A 24,952-nucleotide genomic window follows, 5' to 3' on the forward strand; every position below is an offset into this window, starting at 1 on the left:
GTTCGCCATCTTCTTGGTTCGCTGGCTTTCCAAATAAAGTGGCTTTTCCTTCCCCAGTACCTTGTTTCTCGATGTACTGGCCTCTCGTGTGGTGAGCAGTACAACCTTGGGCTTGGCAGCCACAAGGGCAGCCACATCCATTGTTTCTGGTGCCACCAAGTCCCTGAGGAGGGCCTTCGGGCAGAGCTCTCAACTCAGTATGCTCTGACAGCACATTGTCACGAGAGCACTCTCTCTGGAGGCAGCAGAAAGCTGTGTGATCTTGGGCGACTTCCTAGGCCAGGCCCCCTCTGCTCGTCTATCAGGTGGGGGTGATGATAGTAATCACCCCGGAAGGCGGTTACGGAGACGCAGGGAGACGCTTCTGCACAGCACAGAGCAGGGTGCTCGAGGGCTCGTAAAGATGCGCGGGTTTGTTAACACGGACACCGTCATTATCCAAGTTGTCCCCCACCGGCTCTGTGACCTGGCTTGGCCTCTTTCCTGCTGGTTCGCTCTTCCCAGTGGAAAGGAAAGAGGAAGACCTTTACCCATTTCAGGAGGTGAGATGGAAATTTCATCAAGGTATTTACTTGCCCTGGTGGCTGTGTTTTGCTTCATTGCCAAAACCTGGAGAAACACAGCAGGCACAATTATAGAATTTGGGAGAATTATATGTACTCTGGTTATGCTATTAGTTTTGTTTTTTTTTTAATTTTTATTTTATTTATTTTTTGGCTGTGTTGTCTTCGTTGCTGCATGCGGGCTTTCTCTAGTTGCAGTGAGCAGGGACTACCCTTCCTTGTGGTGCGCAGACTTCTCATTGCGGTGGCTTCTCTTGTTGCAGAGCATGGACCCTAGGTGCACAGGCTTCAGTAGTTGTGGCTCGTGGGCTCTAGAGTACAGGCTCAGTAGTTGTGGCACACGGGGCTAGTTACTCCAAGGCATGTGGGGATCTTCCCAGACTAGGGACTGAACCCGTCTCCCCTGCATTGGCAGGCGGATTCTTAACCACTCCAACACCAGGAAAGTCCCTATGCTATCAGTTTTTTAAGACCGAAGGTTGACAAGCTTTTTCTATGAAGGGCCAGATAGTAAATATTTTTGGTTTTGTAATATACAGTCCTTTTCACAACCTCTCAATTCTGTGGTTGTAGCGTGGAAGCAGCCATAGACAATACAAAATGAAAGTGTTCCCATAAAATGTTATTTATGAAACAGGTGGCAGACTGGATTTGGCCCATGTTCCACAGTTTGCTGACTCCTGGTTTAGACAAACATCTAGAAGTTTCAGGGTTAGTTCTAGTGATAGAATCCTTATTCTGCCCTATATTTTATTGTCTTTTATAGGTATTTGTGAATTTACTGTCCTTAAAAGCATATTTCAATAAATATTTATATCCATGGGCATGCCTGAAAAATTTATATTAAAATTCATGTTAATCCTTGGGACATATTCTGAAATCCACAAAAGAAATTAATATTAAACGACCAGGTGTTACAATAAACAATGAATTTCATTGAAAGATTTTGAAAGCTATGGAACTGCGTGATTTTAGACAAGTTTCTTACCTTCTCTGACCTTTGGTTACCTCCTCAGCTTAATCAAGGCTCTAATAGTCTCTATTTCATGAGAATTAAAATAAATACGCATATGAAATTCAGTGACATAAAGCTCTAAGCCCATGGTCTGGTGCATGGAAAACACTCAGGATCATCACCAGTATCCTCTCCTGACACCATTAGGGCCCCTATCATGAGGACAGTTTCTTATAATAAAATAAGTCAAAATCTATAGAGAGAAAACTATCTAAGGCAACTGCCTAGCTTTCTTCTCAATGGTGAAGTAGACTTTGGAGGGCAGTGATTAGCTTTCTGAAAAACTGTCTCAAGATTAAAAGTGATTCAGTAAACCCATCAAATTGCAGGCCAATAGGTTCAACAGTTGGGTTAGATTTAATTATTTTAGTATCTAAGGTATCTGAGCCACAACCTCTCAGGTAACCACAGCTCACTGCTGTCTTGATAGAAAGTAGCTACAGACTGCTATCATTCTGGCCCTGACTCAGTATCTGACTTATGGTCTACATTTCTGATGCTAGGTTTTACTGTTACAACCCCACCTTCTCATGTCATGATCTCACTGCCATCAATATATCTAGAGGAAGAATCCTTATCTTTTCTAAAACATATGGCCAGTTCCCAGAACTAATGTCATCCATGGCTGCCAACAAATGATGTAATGAGACAACTTAACTGCAAAATGAGATGTTTGCTTCCTTCCTTGCTTGTAGCTGCCAGACCTCACATATAAAAGCTGTTAGAGACTCTGTTCTCATTCTCTCTCTCTTTCTCTCTCTCTCTCTGAGGACATACTTACGTGGAGATTACCAGAGAAATCACACTTCAGTACTTCAGTTGTGGAGTAATTCAACTTGGGGAATGGCTCAGGTGGGGCATGAGGTTTTCTCTCCCATGACCAGGGTCAGACAAAGAGACAAATGGCAGAGGTCAGCCTGGCAGGAGTCCTGGATGGATACACCTACTAAATGATTTTCTCTTCATTGCTCCTAAAACTGCATTAAGGTTGAGCAGATGGTGCGTCCAATCTGGGCCCACCATCCAGCAAGCCAGATGAGGCCCTGGCTGGTACTTGTTCATGATCTTCTGTAGCCTTACTTGGCCCTGGACTTTCAGCTGGTGAGTACTTAATGGGCATTGGTGTCTTGGAGGCTAGAGAGCAGGCATTCAATGAACTCACTTCCCCCAAACCAGAGAGTCAGGAGGACAGTAACATTGATAATAATATTATTAATATGGGCAAGGAGTAATAAGAAATTTTTTAAAAATATAAATCAGATCACGACAATTTCCTGCTCTGAAACCTCCAATGTGTTCTCATTCACCTGAAGTAAAACCAGACTTTCCGTGAAGCCTGCAAACCCCTGCAGAACCTGGTTGGCTCTTCCCTCCACCTCTCCAGTCTCACCTGTTTTTCTTATAACAGTCTTATTGAGATATAATTCATGATCCACCCAATCCACCTGTTTATTTTTTAAAATTTTTATTGGAGTATAATTGCTTTACAATGCTGTGTTAGTTTCTACTCTACAGCAAAGTGAATCAGCTATATGTGTGTGTATATATCCTCTTTTTTGGATAGTATACAATTCAATGGTCTTCAGTATGTTCACAGATGTATGCAACCATCACCACAATTTTAGATCATTTCTATCACTAAAAAAATTAACACTGTACCTACCAACAGTCACTCCTCACTTCTCCTGACCTCACAGACCCTGATAACCACTGATCTACTTTCTGCCACTTTGGATTTGCCTATGGTGGACATTTTATATAAATGGACAATATGTGGTCTTGTGTGACCGGTTTCTTTCATTTAGCGTGATGTTTCTGAGCTTTATCAATATTGCATATATATGCATACTTCATTCCTCTTCATGGTTGAATAATATTCCACTGTAGGGATACACAATGCTTTGTTTATTCATTTATCAGTTGATGATACTTGGGTTGTTTCTATTTTTCTCTTTTTGACATTATGAATAGTGCTGTTGTGAACATTTATGAATAAGGTTATGTGTGGACATATGTTTTCATTTCTCTTGGATATGTACCTAGGGGTGGTATTGCTGGGTCATACAGTAATTCAGTGTTTAAACTTTTTATCAATTTGGGGAAATTTTCATCCATTATCTGTTCATATATTCTTTCTGCACCTTTTCCTCTCTCTTTTCCTCTGGGGCCACCAAAATGCATATGTATAGAAAACTTGGATTTAATCAAAATGAAAGATTTTTTTACTCAAGGATACCATCAGGAAAGTGATAAGGACTGTTTTCCAAGCCGGCGACACCATTTTACATTCTCATCAGCAGTATATATGAGGGTTCTGATTTCTCTATATCCTCATCTAGATTAGTTACTCTCTCTCTTTTGGTTAAAGCTATCCTGGAGCTCTCTTCTCAGGCCTGCCTCTTCTCTTAGACAAAATCCCTGAGTCCCTTCCCCATGGCTGGGTCAGGGGTAGTGGTCTGCTTCTTTCAGAATGACACCCCTGCTTTATATGCTGGGTGCTGGGTGCTGGGCTGGGGTGGCATCCTCTGATCTTCCCCCCTTACCTTCCAAGTGTGGAACCTCCACACCACGAGCAAACTGAGGGAAGGCAAGTGGGCCCCAGTATTCTCAGCCTGCCGTAGCTGGGACAACACCTCTTCCCTATGAGAGGGGGCTGAGGGAGTAAGGGAGCCCCAACATCTTCTTGGCGACACTCACCTGGAATTTAGCCTCTGCAACATGCAGCTGTGGGGGAGGGGAAGGAGAGAATGAGTCCACAGACGCTCACTGTTCTTCCAAGGTTTGATAGATTTTCTTGAATAAGTATTCTTTATGTGCTGTGTGCCCTTAGGACAATCAAGAAGTTTTCAGGTAGTTTAAGTGGTTAGTTTTTGTTTTATTTTAAAAAATTTTCACCAGTTGTGGTTGTTTTGCTGGGTAGAGGGCCCATGAGGCTCGTCGCATCACCATTCTGGAAGCTGTTCCCCCTCCACCTTCCCCTTGGGGCTCCCTTCCCCTCCTGCTCTCTGCTCCTGGGTGAGGAGCATATAGCTGGGCTTACCACCACAGCTGGATCTTTGCACTTACTGTTCCCTCAGCCTGGAAAGTTCTCCCTTGAAGTGAACACTGTTGCATCTCTACCCAAGTGCGGTTTCCACCCTGATCCCTGCAGGCAGAGTGCCTTCCCCTTGTGACACAGAGGAAATCCTCACTAGTCTAGAGCGGGAGTCAGAAAACTAAAGCCTGTGGGCCACATTTGGCACACTGCTTGTGTTTGTACAGACCACAGGCTAACCATTGTCTTTATACTTTTAAATAACTGAAAAGAAGAATACTTTATTACACATGAAAAGTATATGAAATGCAAATTTGAGTGACTATAAAGTTTTACTGAAACACAGTTATGTCCATTTGTTTACTTTTTGTGTGTAGCTGCTTTCACACAACGACTGCAAAACTGAGTAGGGGCGTACTACAAATCACAGTGACAGAATTATGACTTGAAAGCATCTTGAGGCCACATGTATCACCTATCCATGTAAAATGAAATACGTAAAATCTCCTACCAGCATTCACAGATGAACATTTGCAATTTATTTGGTGATAGGAAACACTACCTTTCACCCTCAATCAAAATGCTATCCCTCCCAAAAGAAGTCCATTCTTCTCATTAGTAGACCTATATTTTTAAAATAGACATAATTATTATTCTATTTTGAATTTCATCAATCCATAAAAATGTTGTGGAGACTTGTTATATCTTGTTATATAAGTACCTACATAACATCCTCAGTTTTGCCTCTTGAACCACAAGACTCAAATATTTCCTAACTCGTAACAGAAAGAGTTTGCTAATCATGGTCATGATTTTGAGGGTGAGTATTTGGTCCAGTTCTGACCAATGAGATGCAAGAGGAAATCTGCTGGAACACTTCTGGAAATATTGTCTTCTTTCTCTGGGTGTTATTTCAGATGTGGTGCTGGGAACTGTGGCAGCTGTGAGGGGAGCTGGTCTGAGGACCAAGCCACTGCTCGAGAATGGAAGAACGTGGGTCCTTGTGCTGTGGTTGAGCCCTGAGTTAGCCAGCCCTAGAATCACCCTACCCTAGGACTTCTTGTTATGTGAAACAATAGATGTTCGTATTATTTCAACTATTCAAATCTGCTCCTTGTTGTCCAAGGCATTCTAATTGCTGTCACCTGAGAGCATCTCATGGCTCCTTCTCATCATACAGGGGTCAGGACATACATCCCCTCCTCAGAAAGTCCTTTCCCAGCCACCCCGAGGAAGAAGACTGTGATGTCTCCCTCCACCCCCTTAGTCACTCTTCTTAGCCTGTATCACCATCTGTAATTATCTTACTAGGCAATCTCCCCTCACTCAAGTATACATTTCCTGAGATTTTCCTGGGTGCTTAGAACAGAGTTTGACACCAAGTGGGTGCTCAATAAATATTTGTGGAATGAATAAAAAAATACTGCTAATGTTTTAACTAATATTTAATAGCATTAAATATTACTATTATTTATGAAAATTGCTAAGAAGTATTAATGTCGACCACTGATAAATATGTATACTGTTCATTATTCAAGCTAATGTTTCCATAAGGGTTTAGCACAAGCCATACTCAGGGCCAGAGCTTATCACAGGTCCCTCAGTTAATCTCTGTAACGGTGTTACATCACAGAAGACTGCCTGCTTCCATTTTCTTCATTATGATATACTAAATACGAGTAATACAATAATGTAATAACAATATATATTTTTCAAAATGAACAAACTTAAACCAGACTCATTGTTCCACCCCTGGGACCTTTCTAGTGGGACACTGCACTGAACCACAGTGGTTTTGTCCCAGTCCCCATCCTCACCTCCCTGCAGAAGGAAATTCCAGCAGAGAGCAAAGCACACTCACTAGGGACACGTTCTGAACCCAATTTACGAGGCCAAGTAATGCTGGTTATTGCATCTGACTTGACACCTGCCCTTTCCCCCTCAAGGAGGCTCTGTGGTGACACACGGTAATTGCCCAGTTGATCTCGGGGTCTGAGAGTTATGCAGACAGGCTGCAGCAAATCTCCTGTTATCTTTTGATAACTTCTCTAAGAGCTGGCCAATTACCATCTCCCTGTGTCAGCTTCTGGGATGTTGGTTAACTCGATTTTTTTCTCCCCCAAAAAGTTATATCTTGGCTTCTGAAGGATCTCTACTTTAAACCTAATACTTGTCTGTGACACTAATTCCCCATACCAAGTTCCTGAGGAGTATCCCAGAAAGGGTGTGTATATAATAATGAGGGTGCATCCCCCTAGGTCAAAGATTCTCTGCGATTTTAACTACTATTTTCATAGCAACAATGTTCATTTCTATGTCCTTTCAATAATAGTAAACCTGAAGAGTGTATTTGGGATGATTTAACTTAAAACATATGCTCTATGGGCTCTGTAGCATCCTCAAAATTCACTTTAGGGGTTCCTGGAACTCTTCAGAGAAATGCAGAAGGGGACTCATACTTCAGCCTGGCGCTGTCAACAGAACTTTCTGGATGATGGAAGTGTTCTATATTTGCACTGAACAATACAGTAGCCACCAGCCATAAGTAGCTATGAGCCACTGAAAAGTGGCTACTGTGACTAAGGAAGTGTATTTTAAATTAAATGTAATTTTATAGAGCCACAGGTGGCTGCAGGGGGAGGTGCTACTGTAGTAGACAGCTTGGGTCTAGAGCACCAGAGGATGTGGATTTCTGCTTCACATTCATAGCTGCCTCCAGGGGCGAAGCGGCTGTGAAGTAGTATCTCCTCAACAGCGTCTGGAAACCAGCCAGTGGTTATCAGTGATGACGGCAATAGCAATACAACGTACATGGAACTTTCACGACCTTCACAAAAGTCCCACGAGTTGGGTCCTATCCCAGTTTAGAGACGAGAAGACCGACGGTGTAACCGCTTGACCAAAGTCACAAAGATTTTAGTGCTATGCTCACTGCCTGGTGGTTTCCCAATGTTACAAACACTCTCTAAGATTGTCCCGGTAGAGATAAGACAGCTGCAGCCTAACAGAAAGCAGGAACGTGAGCCGAGCTCAGCTGAGAGGGCTCTGCTAGTGGGGAAGAGGGCTGGGGGAGGGAGGGGGAGAAGGACCGGCAGAAGGAAGGGCGGGCATCCTGAAGGACACGACTCCACCACCACTGGCTGGACACTGGACTCAGGCATTAAACTCCTCCTATTTGACCCTCATGATAATGCTCTGAGAGCAGTATTTCATCCCCATTTTCTGGATAAAGAGAGAGGCTCTGAGGGTTTACATAACTTGCTGTGATTTGCTCAACCTGTGTAAGTGGTAGAAACAAGATTCCAGCTCATCTGGTTCCAGAACCCCAGACAGCCCCTACCAAGCAAACGGCCGGAGCCAGACAAAACCGGAGCAGAAAGCAGTGGGGTTGCGGTCTGCATCAGCAAGACCAGAGACAGGCTAGTGCCGCCTCTCAACACAATTCTCCTGACGTTCTCCTCCACCCCTCCACTTGTAGACTGAGGCCACAGTTTCTGGGACTCATGGAAGTGACTTCTTATGAAAAATCTGGGACAAGTGGTCTCAGGATTAAGCATGGGAGAGGGACCAGCACAGCCTCTGTGTGACTGCTGGTTCAGATCTAGTCTCCAGGAAACCACGTGATGGAGAGATGAGTCTGGTGCTCTCCTCACGAAGACCTGGAATCACAGAATCCCCAGACCAGGAGGGTGACACATCTGGCCCCTGCACATGCCCACCTTGAAGGCACTGCATCTGAACAAGGGGCCATCAACCTATCCACCTGAGAGTGCTGTTGGGGCCAAGGCTTTACAGAGGGAGAAGGCAGAGGAAAAAGGCAAAGAGAGGGTGAGGAATCATAAGGAAGAAACATAAGAGGCAGCTGCTACCACAGGGACTTCCTTTGGACCACGTGGCCCTAACAGTAGCAATACTGGTACTCACGGCAGGATCTCACCTACAGCATTCAGCTGGCCTAGATCTCGTGCCCAGTTCCTACAGCACTCCAAACCCCACCGCCAGCTCCAACTACTCGGGCTAAGTTCCTAGTCTTCTTCAAGTTTCACCTTAAATGCTGCAGCTTCTAGGAAACCTTCCATTTCTCATTGCTATTTTTATGCCCCTCTTCTTTCCTCCCTTGGCTCTTCCCTCCCTATTTACCCGTTCTCTCCTGGAGGCGGTAAGCTCATGGAGGACAGGAGACTGCACCAGGAGAGCCTTCCAATGTCTGTCATGTAGTAATAACATTAATGATGAGGACCCTAGTAAGAACTGACATGCACTGAGCAATTACTATGGGTCGGACATGGTCCTAAGCATTTTATATGTATTAACTAATTTTGTTTTTACAACAACCCTGTGAGATAGGTATTATTATTGTCTTCATTTTACAGAGGAGAACAGTGAAGAGAGGTAAATAAACTTGCTTAAGGCACACAGCCAGTAAGAGAAAGCGCTAAGAGTTGGACCCAGGCAGTCTGAGTTTCAATGCTTACTATTATTCACATCACAATTGCTCAATATGCTACAGGTGCTTGCACTTGTTGACCTATTCATTTACCTACAAGTTTTTTGGTGTAAATCTCAAATCTAAACCATGATAGAACGCCTTGTGGACAAGAGAGAGAGAAATGTTTATAACTCTGTACACCTGTAGGTAGTCAGCAAATTCTCCAGGTCATTAGAGAGAACAGCAAGGTATCCAACTTGTTATTTGCACAGAATGTGCTGTATGAATTGCTCTTGGTAAGCAGGTTTAATCTTTCATATGTGCTTTACACATTCCCCCCTAGTGAACCACACACTTAGATACGGGATTTGAACAAATTCTTAAATGTGCTTCGGGGCAATTTGTGGCTGGTAAAAGCAGGGTTCTGGGTGGAGACACAAGAAGATACTGTGAGGAGGACCACAGGCAAAGGAAGAGACATTGGCTTTCTCTAATAAAGGCAATGTGGTCGTGCTGAACCCCTGAAACACCTGCAGTGTTCTGTTCTTTGAATGATAATAAGCAAATGTTTAGTCAATCTTGATACAGAAATAGGAAGGAAACACAACCATGTGCCCTGGTGCATACGTTCAGGGAAAATGGTATGCCATGCACAGGCTGGGCACCTACTCACAGGGAAGGGGGAGGCGGGAAGGCAGGGGAATGATGGCCTCCAAAGATATCCTCGTCCTAATCCTTGCAACCTGTGACTACGTTAGGCTCTATGGCCAAGAGGATTCGGTTGCAGATGGAATCATAGTTGTGAACTGGTTATTGTCCTGCATTAATGACATGAGCCCAGGATAATCACAGGGTCATTAAAAGAGGAAGAGGGAGGCAGGAGAGTCAGTCAGAGGAAGATGTGACTGTGGAAGAAAAGTACAGAGACATGAAACACTGCTGACTCTGAAGATGGAGAAAGGAGCCACAAGCCAAGGAATGCAGGTAGCCTCTACTGGAAAGCGTAAGGAAACCGATTTTCCAGAAAGGAAGGTAGCTCTGCTAACACCTGGATGTTAGCCCAGTCCAGCGAGATCCGCGTTGCACTCTAAGACTGTAAGAAAACAAATCTGTGTTATTTTAAACCACTAAGCTAGTGGAAATAGGAAGCTAACCAGGACTGAGGGGAGGCAGGGAGCTGAGAACGTTCTGCCTGGGAAGCTGAGAATCCGCAGGGCTCACTCTCTCGGCTGAGTATGACAGAGAGACCCTGGTGTGCGCTGCTTTCTGGCATCCTTCCTGCCGCTTCGGGCCTTTCTCGTGGCTTGGGTGCAAAGTAAAAAGGTACAAAATACATTTCCTGACACAGGTTGAGCCCTCTAAATTATAGAAACAACAACCCCCCTTCTTCTGATTCAAGTAGGTGGAGTTCTTGAGACCTAAAGTGCCCAGAAAAACAATTTCTCTCCCCCTTTCCCTTTGCCTAGTAGACAGCTTTGGGAAAATCCTCAGGGTTATAGCTAATGGCGGAATCCCTTTTCTCTCCTGTGTCCTCACTCTGGGTCCAGTGAGATTGGGTGAACGAAGCCCACGCTTATAGTCAGGGGAGGACAGAGTTCGCAGAGGACACTCACCCAGCTGGCCGGCCACTCAGAGAAAAGGTTCAGACAATTTTTTGATCTGGTGCTGTTTAAAGATGAAGACAGACTTAATGGAGGAGAGAGTCTGCAGCTCTCTGACCTTGGCTGTGTGCTTTTCTCCATCTCCTGTCAAGTTGAGCACAAAACAAACAATTGCTGATGAGCTGGAACATGAGAATGGAAAGGGCAGAAGGCAGTGAGCTAACTCTGAGGTGAGGCTGAATCGAGTCCTAGGAAATGCAGCTCTATTATAACCGCCCAGGGGAAGAGAGACTTGTTTCCAGAGAGTTTTAAAGACACACATAGTTTTAAAGTTTTAAGGACTGAGGTGTGATGCCAGGCACGTCTGTGAGTTGTGTGATCTGGGACCAGTTATTCAACCTCCAGGAGGCTGTTTCATCAGTTCCAGGGGAGTGATTATACGTGACCAACAGATGGTGATGGGGTTTCCTGGGAAGGCTTCTTTGAAGCAAAGAACAGACGCCCACTGCCGCTGGCTCAGATCAAGGGAGGACTATGCATTTGATGTGAAGATATGCATAGAGCCTCCCAACACCCAAGAGCAGAAGCTCTGACCGGTTCTGGATCCCAGATTCTGGTTTATTCCAGGACCTACCTACCCAGAGTCCATGGAACGCTTTTTTGTTTTGTTTTGGCTTCATCTTTTAATGGAGCTTTTCTTTCTTTCTTTTTCTTTAATACTAAGCTATAATTGATGTACAATAAAGTACCTAAAATATGAGAGTGTGGCTCAGTGAAGTTTTACACACACCCAAGTAGCTACCACCCACGTCAAGACATAGATTGGGGGTCAGCAAACTCAGGCCTGAGAGCCGAATCCCATCTGCCAGTTTTGGGAAAAGAATTTTATCGGAGCACCACCACACGATTGTTTGCATCTTGTCTGCAGCTATCTGAGTAACTGCCAGAGGCCCTGTGGCTTCAAAGCCTAACATCGCTACGAGCTGGCCCTTTAAGAAAAAAATAGGCCAACCCCTGACAAAGAGCCTGCCCTAGGTCCGGGCCCTATTGATTTCCCCCCAAGATAACCACTCTTTTGACCTATGTTACTGTACATTAAGTTTGCCTGTTTTGAACGTCATAAGAACGGAATACTATAGTTTTTATTCACTCATCATTATGTGTGAGACTCACTCATCTTCTGAGGCACTTTCACTTCTGAGCATCACCATTAATGTGACAATTATATTCCAGGCATCCTTCACTCTGTCCCACACAACAGCCTGGCTCCTCTCACTGACAGAGGGTGCTCCCCTGATGCTGGCTCCACAGGGCCCCCAGGGTACCCAGAGCCCTCGCTCTACAGTGGTGGTTCTGTCTCTCTGTCTCTGTCTCTCATCTATTTCTGAGCCACAATACCATGGAAAATCTGATTGGAGTTAGGGACCCTCTTCTCAGATAAATGCACAGGTAGTGAAATGCTCAGCTAAAGATTAAAATTTGTTGTTGGTTTTTTAATTTATTTTCTTCCTGTATCAGTGAAAGAGATGTCAGAAACCCATCTTGGATTCATGAAGCTTTGTTTCGCTTAGAAAAAGAAGGGGTGGGAGAGAAGAGCTTGTTATTACTTTTAGCTTCACCTGAACAGGCAGGTACAGGACGTGTACCCCTGTGGTGGGGACAAAGGGGGTGGAACAGGATACTTTGTGTTCTGAGGACCTTACCCAGGCATATGTATCCCCTGGCAGATCCGAGGACAGGGCACCGACATGGCTCTCTGGTGGCTGCAGAGCCCTGAGGGTGGGAGCCTGGCTCTAAGATTCTGCTCAGATTCCCCCTCCAGGACCTACACAAGCATCAACACAGCAGGACAGCAATGGTGTCTGCTACTTACTGTGGGTACTGGGTTCCACCAAGACTGCGTGGCTGTGAGGAACATCAGCAGCAGTGGACTGACCAGTTTCCAGAGTTCTGCTGACTTGGGTGTGAGAACTGGGCAGAGCCCTTTAGGACTGGGGAAACTTGGGGTTCTTGGATTACTCAGGAGGTGAGGGAAACTTAAGAGGATGATAGTGAAATTTCAGCCAACTGAGCAACTAATCAGTAAATAAGAGATGTGATCTTGCATCTTAAATTTGTGAAGCAGCTCATACCATCTATATACATAAATCCAAAACTTCACACATAATCTAAATGAGTTCATGAACCCCAAGCTAAGGATCTCTGTTCAATATTCTATCCTTTCTGCTTCAGTTCCCATGAAAATCGGTAGAGCCCTTCTGTGCTTAGATTAAATTCCCAAGAGAATGTTATTGACTAAGCTAATATTTTTAATTAGGCCACACAAATCCCAGTCTTCAGCCACTCCATGGATTAGCTGCCCTTAGGTCAGGCTCTCAGTCTTGGGTTGGTTCAAACATGATGGGGGAAAGGGTGACGTCAAGTCCTGTGACCTCAGACACGGTCCCCTGGGCAGTAGGGCTGGGAGTGAGGCAGTTTCCCCTAGAAAGAGGTGTGAGCAGGGCAGGCATGGTGACTTTCATATCTGGTCCAGGAGGCTTGGAGATGATTGATGGAAACTGCCTTGTAAATTCAATGCTGGAACTGAACAAGTGGTCACTAAGTGGTAGCTACAATGAGGATAAAGAATTATCGTTATTCAGGATGTGGGGCAGCCCCTAGGGTCCTGTTCTTTCTCTCAGTGATTCAATGGCACCGCTAAGTGCTGAGAGCAGATACTAAATGTACACAGGTTGATGGGCGAACATGGGCATTTGATGAGGACACCCATTTAAAGGAATTAGAAGAGGGAAATTAAAAGTGCCCCTCAAGTCATTAAAATACAGGTAGGTTTGAGGGGTTTTGAAAAATGAATTGCTTTAATACTTAAATAAAAGCTAGATAAAGATATTGCACAGCAATCTGAATAGGAATTTTGTCTGAATGATTATAAAAGTTGTTCCTTTCGTCTCATAAATTTATGTAATTAAACTAATGCCGCAGTTTGCTCTTGCGTGGCGCAACATGACAGAAATGTAGAATTTTTACTCTGCTGCTGGCTAATTAGGATGACATGTGATTCTATTTCTTATTTTCAATGTTTGTTTTTTATTTTTTTCTAATTTCTGTGCTCAAGCCCCCCCTTTCTCTTTCAAAACCTGATGTTTATATAGTTATAGATAGGCTTCCCAAGCCAGAACTTGACTGAGATTTGGTTCTATTCTCTTTTCACACTAAATTAGTTTAGGTGTCATTAACAATTTAAAGAGAGTTAACAAGATAAGACACAACCTAGATTCTGAAGAAAGGGCCGAGGAAGTGCGCTTCATTGAGGACTCAACTAAGAGGAGCATATACTGGTTCCAGGATGAGAGACAAGTCTGAGCACCTTTGGATTTGATTTTTATCCTCTTGGTTTTGAGAGTTTCTTTCAGAGGAAATAATAATTTTATTCCAAAGATGACAAGATGTTGTAGAAAAAGTCCAGTGATCATCTGTGCTTAAGCCTACACATGCTACTTAACACCATCTGAGACCTGGTTTCCTCATCTGTGATGTGAAGGGATTAAGTAGATCCACCCATCCATCCACCCATCCATCCATCCATCCATCCATTCATCCACTTATCCTGCTAGTATTTCCTGAAAGCCTAGAACTTTCAGGCATTCCTGAATGAGAGTGTTTGGCTTCAAAGAACTCACCATCAGGGAAGAGAACACTACAAAGTGGTTAAGAGCCCAAATTCTGGAATTAGATGGCTTAAGTTCCAGCTCCCTGCTCTTATGAGCTATGGACCCTTTCATAAATTCCTTTACCTCTCTAAACTGTTTCTTTGCATTTAAAATGAGGACATTAATATAATATTATAAGATGATTGTAAAGGTTAAACAAGATAATACCTACAAAGCACACTGCCTCGCAGAAAAATCTATATGAGCTGCTACATTACTATTGGTAAATGTCTTTAAATTGCTCTAATATAGCTATGTAAGTGATGCTTGATGAACACTAAGAAGGGAGCCATTAAATCCTTCTGGGATAGATTGAAAGAGGACAGGAGAATTTAAGAGGAGGTGATACTGAGGTGGATTTTGTAGGATGAGTAGAATTTTACAACACAGAAAGCGAAGTAGGATAGTGAGGGCAGAGGGGGTCATATGTGAAAATTTACAGAGAATGATCAGTAATGTTTTAAAGTCTAAATTATTGATACAGAGGACGGATCAAGATGGCAGAGTAGGAGGACGTACGCTCACTCCCTCTTGCAAGAGCACTGGAATTACAACTAACTGCTGAACAATCATCAACAGAAAGACACTGGAACTCACCAAAAAAGTCACCCCGCATCCAGAGACAAAGGAGAGGCCGCAATGAGACAGTAGGAGGGGCGCAATCGCATCAAAATCAAATCCCATAAATGCTGGGTGGGTGACTCACAAACTGGAGAACAGTTATACTGCAGAAGTCCACCCACTAAAGTGAGGGTTCTGAGCCCCACGTCAGGCTTCCCAATCTGAGGGTCTGGCAACGGGAGGAGGAATCCCCAGAGAATCAGACTTTGAAAGCCAGCGGGATTTGATTGCAGGACCTCCACAGGACTGGGGGAAACAGAGACTCCACTCTTGCAGGGCACACAAAAAAGTGTGCTCACCAGGACCCAGGGGGAAGGAGCAGTGACCCCATAGGAGAATGGACCAGATCTACCTGCTGGTTTTGGAGGGCTGCCTGCAGAGGTGGGGGGCAGCTGTGGCTCACCAAGGAGACAAGGGAACTGGGGGCAGGGGTCTGGGAAGTGCTCATTGGCGTGAGCCCTCCCAGAGTCTGCCATTAGCCCCACCAAAGAGCCTGTAAGCTCCAGTGCTAGGTAGCCTCAGGCCAAACATCAAACAAGGTGGGAACACAGCCCCGCCTGTTGGCAGACAAGCAGATTAAAGTTTTACTGAGTCTGCCCACCAAATCGGATTAAAGTCTTACTGACCTCTGCCCACCCAGCCCTCCCCACCATCAGTCCCTCCCATCAGGAAGCACACACAGCCTCCTAGATAGCTTCCTCTACAAGAGGGCAGACAGCAGTATCAACCAGTATCAGCAGTATTTCCTTCTGTGGAACTGAAAACCACAGTCACAGAAAGATACAGAAAATGAAAAAGCAGAGGACTTTGTACCAGATGAAGGGACAAGCTAAAACCCCAGAAAGACAACTAAATAAAGAGGAGATAGGTACCCTTCCAGAAAAAGAATTCAGAATAATGATAGTGAAGGTGATCCAGGACTTTGAAAAAAGCCTGGATACAAAGATTGAAAAGTTTACCAAAGACCTAGAAGAATTAAAGCACAAACAGAGATATGCAACACAATAACTGAAATGAAAAACACACTAGAAGGAACCAATAGCAGATTAACTGAGGCAGAAGGGCGAGTAAGTGACCTGGAAGACAGAATGGTGATAATCACTGATGCGGAAAAGAAGAAAGAAAAAAGAATGAAAAGAACCAAAGACAGCCTAAGAGACCTCCGGGACAATGTTAAATGCACCAACATTCGCATTATAGGGGTCCCAGAAGGAGAAGAGAGAGAGAAAGGACCTGAGAAAATATTGGAAGAGATTATAGTTGAAAACTTCCCTAACATGGGAAAGGAAACAGCTACCCAAGTCCAGGGAGCACAGAGAGTCTCAGGCAGGATAAACCCAAGGAGAAACATGCCAAGACATACAGTAGTCAAATTGACAAAAATTAAAGACAGAGAAAAGTTATAAAAAGCAACAAGGGAAAAACGACAAATAACATACAAAGGAACTCCCATAAGGTTAACAGCTGATCTCTCAGCAGAAACTCTGCAAGCCAGAAGGGAATGGCACGATATATTTAAAGTGATGACGGGGAAGAACCTACAACCAAGAATACTCTACCCAGCAAGGATCTCATTCAGATTCGATGGAGAAATCAAAAGCTTTACAGACAAGCAAGAGCTAAGAGAATTCAACACCACCAAACCAGCCCTACAACAAATGCTAAAAGAACTTCTCTAAGCGGGAAACATAAGAGAAGAAAAGGACCTCCAAAAACATAAACAAAACAATTAAGAAAATGATAACAGGAACATACATATCGATAATTACCTTGCACTGTTGGTGGGAATGTAAATTGATACAGCCACTATGGAGAAGAGTATGGAGGTTCCTTACAAAACTAAAAATAGAGTTACCATATGACCCAGCAATCCCACTGCTGGGCATATACCCAGAGAAAACCATAATTCAAAAAGACACATGCACTCCAATGTTCATTGCAGCACTATTTACAATAGCCAGGACATGGAAGCAACCTAAATGTCCATCAATAGATGAATGGATAAAAAAGATGTGGTACATATATACAATGGAATATTACTGAGCTGTAAAAAGCAATGAAACTGGGACATTTGTAGAGACATGGATGGACCTGGAGACTGCCATACAGAGTGAAGTAAGTCAGAAAGAGAAAAACAAATGCCGTATATTAACACATATATGTGGACTATACAAAAATGGTACAAATCAACCAGTTTGCAAGCTGGAAATAGAGACACAGATGTAGAGAACAAACATATGGACACCAAGTGGGGAAAGCGGGGAGGATTCGGAGGGGGGAATGAATTGGGAGACTGGGATACCAAATTGTATGCTCTAAATATATGCAGTTTATTGTATGTTAACTGTATCTCAATAAAAGTTCTTTAAAAATAAAAATAAAATAAATTATTGATACATGCAGGAAATGTGACTCAATCATATCAGCAAGGAGTCTGTTCCTTTACATTTCTACTTCTCTCTCTTTTGTTTATTTTATTCATTGTAACACTAGATGTCCCTCATGATCACAAAGCGGCTGCCAACTACCAAGGTTACATGCTTCCCAAGTAACATCTAGGGAAGAAAGAAAGCCTGCTTCTGAGACCATCCAACAAGAGTCCTGGGCTTTATGATGATCAACCCACCCTCTAGCCACTTCTGTGGCTAGAGAAGGACATGGGCCAATTGACTTAGGTTTGGGACATCTTGAGCAATCACTATGACAACAAGTATGGGGTCATCCTTTTGGCTTAGACTAATCAGAGCTACTTTTGAAACTGGACAGCCAGTCTTGGTAAACCACGTGGCTGCTACATGAAAGGGGAGAAATGGGATGAATATAGAAATGCTGACCACACTGTTCATTCCAGAACACTTTTAGGCTGTGCTTTAGAATTTGGAGTTTGCACTGTGGACAACAGCAAGTCATCTATAGGCAAAGACCAACATTTTGGAAATAATTCTGGAGGCTGTTTGGGGACAAACTGGGGCAAGGACGTCAGTTTACACCTAGTTCATCTCTTGGTTCTCTATAGAGCAAAGATTCTAACTCTCCTGGACAAACAGGTATTCTGGGTACACACTGCGGCTCTCAGAAATCTCACTTCTCAGGTTCAATTTCAACGCAGAGCATTGAAATGTTCACAACCCCAAGCTGCTGACAGTAATGGGGCAATAGCTGTTATGAAATTCAATGTGCCCTGAATTACCAAAGTCTCTGCATTCGGAGTCTCATCCTGAAAACCACTTCCAGGACACATGAGAGCCAAATGAGAGAATCTCCTAATGATGAGGCAGCAGAGGGGAGGACATGGGAGTTGGGGCTCTAGAACCGAACATGTTCCCCAGAAGTGACGTGACCTTGTGGGTCTGCCCACTCCTCTGTACAGCAAAGAAGGAATAGTCCTAACCTCACCCAGTTAGCACATATTTATGAGCACCAACTATGTACCAGGCCCTGTGCTAAAGCTCGAGAGAGAGGTTATAGAACAACTGTGTGTCATGTGCTTAGCAGAGTTCCTCACAGATCTGAGAAGAGGAGAGCAGGGGACAGACCCCTAGGACACTAGGTGAATAGGAACCTCTGGTGACCAGGAGGACATGCTTTCAGCACCTCTCATGCTAACAGCATGAAGATTCACGGATTTTCCGTATCCTCAGAGGTCATGGCAGGAAGGCATGGTGGTCACAGATGGAGGCCACTGGTATTCATTCAGTCCCTTGGTAAAAAGAAAACGCTTCAGTGTTCCTCACTGCTCCCCTAATTCTGGACTGACCCCAGAAATGCTCTTATTTGAAATCCACCATCATGTCACGAAAATAGTTTCAATACCTGAAGGATGATCTTTCTCACTTAAGAAAATTGAAACAATCTGGATTTCTCTATCCTTTCAACTCAAGGCTGAAATGATGTATTCAGGGTAACATGTCTGGAGAGAATTTGTACAGACTCACATTTTAAAAACAGACTAATTTCCTGCTGTGCTGTGATCAATGCAGTGCTTCCTTGGTGCTGGTTCAAATGATGGCCTTGCCACCACCCCCAGAGCTCTGATGAGAGAGCCTCGGAGATAAATGAGCTCCATGTGACCTGGCATGCAGAGAGGCCTCCTTCCAGAGAAGAGCGTGTCTCTGTTCCAGGGAGAGGGGACTCACACATACGTTCTTCCTCTCCAAACACTAGAGCTAGAGGGAAGATGGCTTAAATTGCTATGATCTGTGGTCTGGAAATGAATATGTATTTTTATTGCAGTATTCACTATACAGAGTACAACAAGTTTTGCTTAAAGCAATCCCTACATCACTTGATGTGAATGTTATATTGTATTTTGCAATGCACAACTTCTTGAAAAAATATTTTACAAAGAGATTAGTAATGGGAAGTTTTAATGTATGCTTCTAGCACTCATTGATGGAAGCAGTCTATTTCCATCTTTCTCCCCGGAGCCAGTTTGACACTGGGCTGATACATTGCTGACAACACTTTGCAAAAGAAGGCTTTCGCGCCCTACCTTATGTACATTCTGGTTAAAGCATGGAGCCTAAAAGTGAATGAGAGAACTCATGGAAAGCAGCAACGAGCTTAAGGCAACACTTTCTGTACCAGGGTAATGGAAGGACAATGGCATTCTCATTAGAATGAAATGATGAAATGGATCAGATGTTCCTCAAGTAGATGCAAATTAGAACACGTGGGGAAAATTCATATGAGGCAATAGCTAGGATTCCCGATCACAGCGTTTGTTAGCCTCAGCTTCCTTCTCTTGCTGAGACTACCCTGTCCATAGTCCCAGCTCAGGTAAACAGTATCATCCCCTGAGGGCTATTGGTTGGAGCAGAGATGCCCACTGACCCAAGGCTGGCCCATTTACATCCTTGTCGGAGTCCATCAAGATGGCCTGGTTCAAAAGGATCTGCCTCTTAGCCAAGAAGTTGTCTCCTTTCTCAGTAGAAACCGGAAACTTCTTAGAGGCCTGGAGAGTGGGTGGTCAGTGGAGGCGGATCAGCTGGACCCCTCGGCAGCAGAGTACCAGACTGAAGACCCAGTTGAAGTTAACAACCCTGAACTTCACTCTCAGCCTTTTGGTCAGGCCCACTGTATCCTTGCTCCATAGGTGGGCATGTCATTAAGTCCTGGCCAGTAAGAGTCCCATATCCCTCTGGCCACACTGATTGGTTCCAGATGGGCACAGGACACAAGTCTGAAGCTTTGGTCAACACGATTAGGAAAAGAACTTCTCTTCCACTAGGATAATGTAAATCTGGAGTTCTTAGGGTTTCAGTGAATGACGGGAGCCTGCCTGAGTGCTAAGCCTACACAAATGAAAAATGGAAAGGAGGATTCTGGTTAACATCATTTGAGATCCTGGATCCAACCATTTATGAAGCTTGTTGAACTATGGACTTGAAACAAAAATTTTTAAACAAACGTTTAATTTTATAATAGTTTTAGATTTACAGATAAGTTGTAATGATTGTACAGAGAATTCCTTTATACCCCACACCCAGTTTCTCCTATTATTAACATCTCACAGTAGTATAATACATTTCACTAATAAGCCAATATTAATGTTATCAACTGATGTCCATGCTTTACCCAGATTTTCTTAGTTTTTATTTAATGTTCCTTTTCTCTCTTCCAGCATCCTACGCAGGATACCATATTACATGCAGTCATCACGCTTCCTTAGGGTCCTCTAAACTATGACTGTTTCTCAGACTTGCCTTGGTTTTGGTCACCTTGACAGTTGAGAGGAGTTCTGGTCAGATATTTTGTAGAATGTTTCACAGCTGGGGTTTCTGATGTTTAGCTCATGATTAGACTGGGTTATGGGATTGGGGGAGAAAGACCACATGGTAAAGTGCTATTTTCATCACATCATATCAAGCATACATGCTATCAACTTATCCTTGTTGACTTCTCATTGTTGATGCTAATCTTAATCACCTCGCTGAAGTAGTATCTTTAGATTTCTCCCCCCAAAAGTTACTCTTTTTTCCTTTTCCATACTGTACTCTTTGGAGGAAAGTCATTTTGTGCAGCTCACACTTACTGTATGGGATGTTATGCTCCACCTTTTGTAGACAAAGTATCTACATAAATTATTTGGAATTATTCTGCATAAGAGATTTGTCTATTCTGCCTAATTTATTTATTCAATCACTTCTTTATGTTAGTAGGGACTCATTTTATATTTTGGCTTCTTTTTTGTTTTGTTTTGTTGTCATTTTTTTGTATAGTATAATCTCATCTTCAAAAGTATATGTTTGGGTATATATTATGGAACACTAACTATAAGCTAGCAGTTTGATAAACATACTCTACCGAGGCCATATAATATACTCTTACATAAATGTCTGTAATTGCATGAACAAGCTCTGGGAAATACACACCAAACTACTGGAGAGCAGAAGTGATGTTTGAGGGAGCAAGGAAAGACCAACTTTACTTTATACACTTCTCCATGAGCTGATTTACAATGACATATTATTTTATAATTTAAAAAGAAAAACATCTAAAGAAACTGAGTACCAGTCTTATTTCCATTGAAAACTTTCTATTTTCATTTTTAACTTCTCACAGGATGATTTCCCTTGGATTTGGGGCATGTGCTAACTTCCATGGTTGTTTTGTCTCAGGAATTCTTTCTTGGCTACTATAGAAAATATTACAAGTGTTGGTGCCAACAAGAAAGCAAAGGAATGTGATGCTTCCTTTTTTCCTTTAGCTTTTAATTCAATACTTTATTTTGCGGCTAAAATTGTTCCAGCTTTTGTCATTGTGACTTTTTCAGTTGACTCCTGTGTCCCTTTGATATACCTCATCCTTGAACGTGTGTGGGTTTGTGTGTCTTGTATTATGAGCACTTTCTTACTTTCTGGCACCATAAGATGTTCCAGGCTAATTACTGTACATTCTCTGCCTCAGTTCTAGAATTAGTCATCTCTCCAAGGAGCTCTGGTTTCTTTTATTAGAGCATGATATTAGAAACAAAAATCTGGGCATTTGATGCAGCTATGGATTTTTTAATTATGTGAGCCAATCCATCCAACCTCCTTTTTCTTCCCTTAAGTCTACTTTATTTGAATTTTCTGCCACTTGAGATTAAAAAAATAAATTAATAGAGATACAAAAATATAAAACAGAGCTCAACCATCTCCCCTCACCTTATCAATTTCAATAAATAATAGCCCTCATTTAAATCCTCTCTTTACACCTGAGGCAGTCTTCTCCCAGTCATCTTGGTAGAGAAAAGACAGAGTCGGCGTTACATAAGCAATGAGCTTGTTCTGCAACTTGCCTTACTCTCTCATGCATTTCTCCCTGCTTTCTCAATCTTTTGTCTTATAAGCCTGTGTTCTACATTTTGTTTCTTCCTTCTGTTCTTTTGGCTATCTCAGTCCCAGCTCCTTACACCAGAGTTGGCTTGGAAATCTAGTCCAGCGTGGCACCGATGCAATACTGCATGATTCTTGCTCTCACTTATAAGCTGGCAAGGCAGGGTGTCTGCCACACAATACAATTCATGTCACCATGTTCAGTTCCCTGAGTGAGGCCCCTGTCCCTTAAAAGGCTGTATTCCAGGTTTCTTAAAAACTTAAAAAGCTTTCACTGGTGGGACGCTCTCTCATACCATTCTGTTCTTTTCCTTCATTGAACAAATTTGCAATTACATATTTATTTTTGTCTATTTGTTCGATGCTTATTCCCCTCAGTACACTATGAACTCTACCAGAGAAGAGGGTGTGACATATTCTCCATTCTACCCCTCGTCCTAGCCAGTGCAATGCTTGGCACATGCCTGGCACCCCTAAAGATCTGTTGAATGTGCATGTGAATGAACGAATGGGTGGTCAGTCGTGGACCCACGGCCTCCTTACTGTCTTAGGATCTAGAGATACGTCTTACCACAGAACAGGAGAGAAAGATGTCAAGGTGACCCAGATAAGGGAGTTAATGATGCCATCTAAGTGCAAGAGAGGGTCAGAACAGCTACCGGGGACAAGGTATTTGAGTGAGGGCTTGGAGATGGCTGGGGTTCACCAGACAGACAAAAGAGCAGGGGTGAGAGCTCCCGGAAGGGCTCTAGGCAGCCTGTTCAATGTGAGCAAAGATGCAGAGGTAATATAGGGTTTGCATCATGACGAGAGGCCTGGAGTAGCCACAGGGTGAAAGCAGTGGTGCAGAGCCTGGGTGGCAAAGATGAGCCACTGGGGAGTGTACAGCATCTAAGTAAGTACAGTAAAAGCTTGGATTGCAAGTAACTTGTTCTGCGAGTGTTCCGCAAGATGAGCAAACATTTCTAATAAATTTTAACTTGATAAATGAGCAATGTCTTGCAATACCAGTAGAATGTGACGCCGAACGTCACACGATCACACCTGAGCCAATGGAACGGACCACCGACGACCTGATGGATCTGCATCGCAAGCAACTGCAAGAGGTTATGGAGGAGATCTTGTCTGCAGAGGAGGAGGAGAAAAAGGTGTAGGAATCCCTCACTTCAAATGAGATTAGGGAGATGTGTAAAATGTGGGAAACAGTGCAAAATTTTATAGAAAAGCACCACCCGAATAAGGCTGTAGCAGTGAGAGCGATGAATCTGTTTAATGACAATGTAATGTCACATTTCCACGAAATTCTCAAAAGGAGGCAAAAGCAAGTGTCATTGGATAGGTTCCTTGTTAAAGTTGCATGAAAACAAAACGATTCCATTGGGCTAATAGATAGCAGTGATTCTGTTAGTGATAGTGAAAGTGGTCCTACACAATAACCCTCCTTTCTCGTCTCCCTCACACCAGCCACGAAGGTTTTAAAAGGTAAGTGCAGGTTAATTTGTTTATTTTTCTTTATATTTTGTATTTTCTTTATTATTTTGTATTATATTACTGTGTTGTAATCATTTTTATATGAATATTTTTGGGTTGTGGAACGAATCAGCCGACTTTCCCTTATTTCTTATGGGGAAATTCACTTTGATATAGAAGTGCTCCGGATTACAAGCATGTTTCCAGAACGAATTATGCTTGCAAACCAAGCTTTTACTGTATTCTGATCTGGGTTTCAGAAGATTATTTTGGCAGGTGGAGGAGGGACAGAGAATGGAGGCAGGAAGCCTGCCTGGGGCAGCGGTGCTGGGCCCAGCCCCCTGGGAGCGGGAGGGTGAGCAGGTGGGCTGAGAGTCTGGGCGAGTCTGCACATTCCCGAGCAGAGGTTCCTGGTGGAGCTAGCTCTTTGAAGCTCACTGTGCACATCTCGCCCAGCTCCATGTTCTGTGATTTTATGCTGAAAGCTGGAATTCAACCATGGTGGAGTAATTACACCATAGAAATTGGCAAGGACTTGGGACTTTTTTTTTTTTTTTTTGGAAAATCAGAATATCACCACAGAAAATCAGTCAGTAATTCTGGAGAAAAGAAAAAAAGAAAAAAAAAAGGTATTTGCGCGTTGCAGTCTTTCCTCTCCTTTTGGGCCACTTCCTAAGTGCGTTTGTAGTGGTGGGGAATTTTGAGTAAATTGGCTGCACGAGAGATGCTTGGGCCTCATCATCATGAGGAGAAAAAAGTAAGGTTTGTCTTCTTCGGAAATAGGACACAGTCTGGATTTAATTCACTGAAACTGTCTGCTTAATATTTTTTTGCATTTAAATATAATATGTAACTAATAAATTCCCTTATTCTGATAGAAATGGAGTGCAGAAAGAGAATGGGAGAGAGACGGGCATAGAGAGATGTAGAGAGGAAAAGAAAAAAATGAAAGAACGGAAGAGTGAGGAAGGACAGAGAAAAGAAAGAACAAGGGAAAGAAAGAAGGCAGGGAGGCTGCTGTCCCCGTCACTCTGAATTAAACACAGTGACACTGAAGCTCTTCATTCATTAAAATGACACAGCAGCCACGTATAGTGAGACCATTCTATATGCGACTTGCAACATATCGCTTAAGCTCCAAATAATTGGTGCTGTTACTACCTCTCTTCCATTTTACAAATGAGAAAACT

This window comes from Hippopotamus amphibius, chromosome 13 (assembly GCF_030028045.1).
Source record: "Hippopotamus amphibius kiboko isolate mHipAmp2 chromosome 13, mHipAmp2.hap2, whole genome shotgun sequence".
NCBI classification, from domain to species: Eukaryota; Metazoa; Chordata; class Mammalia; order Artiodactyla; family Hippopotamidae; genus Hippopotamus; species Hippopotamus amphibius.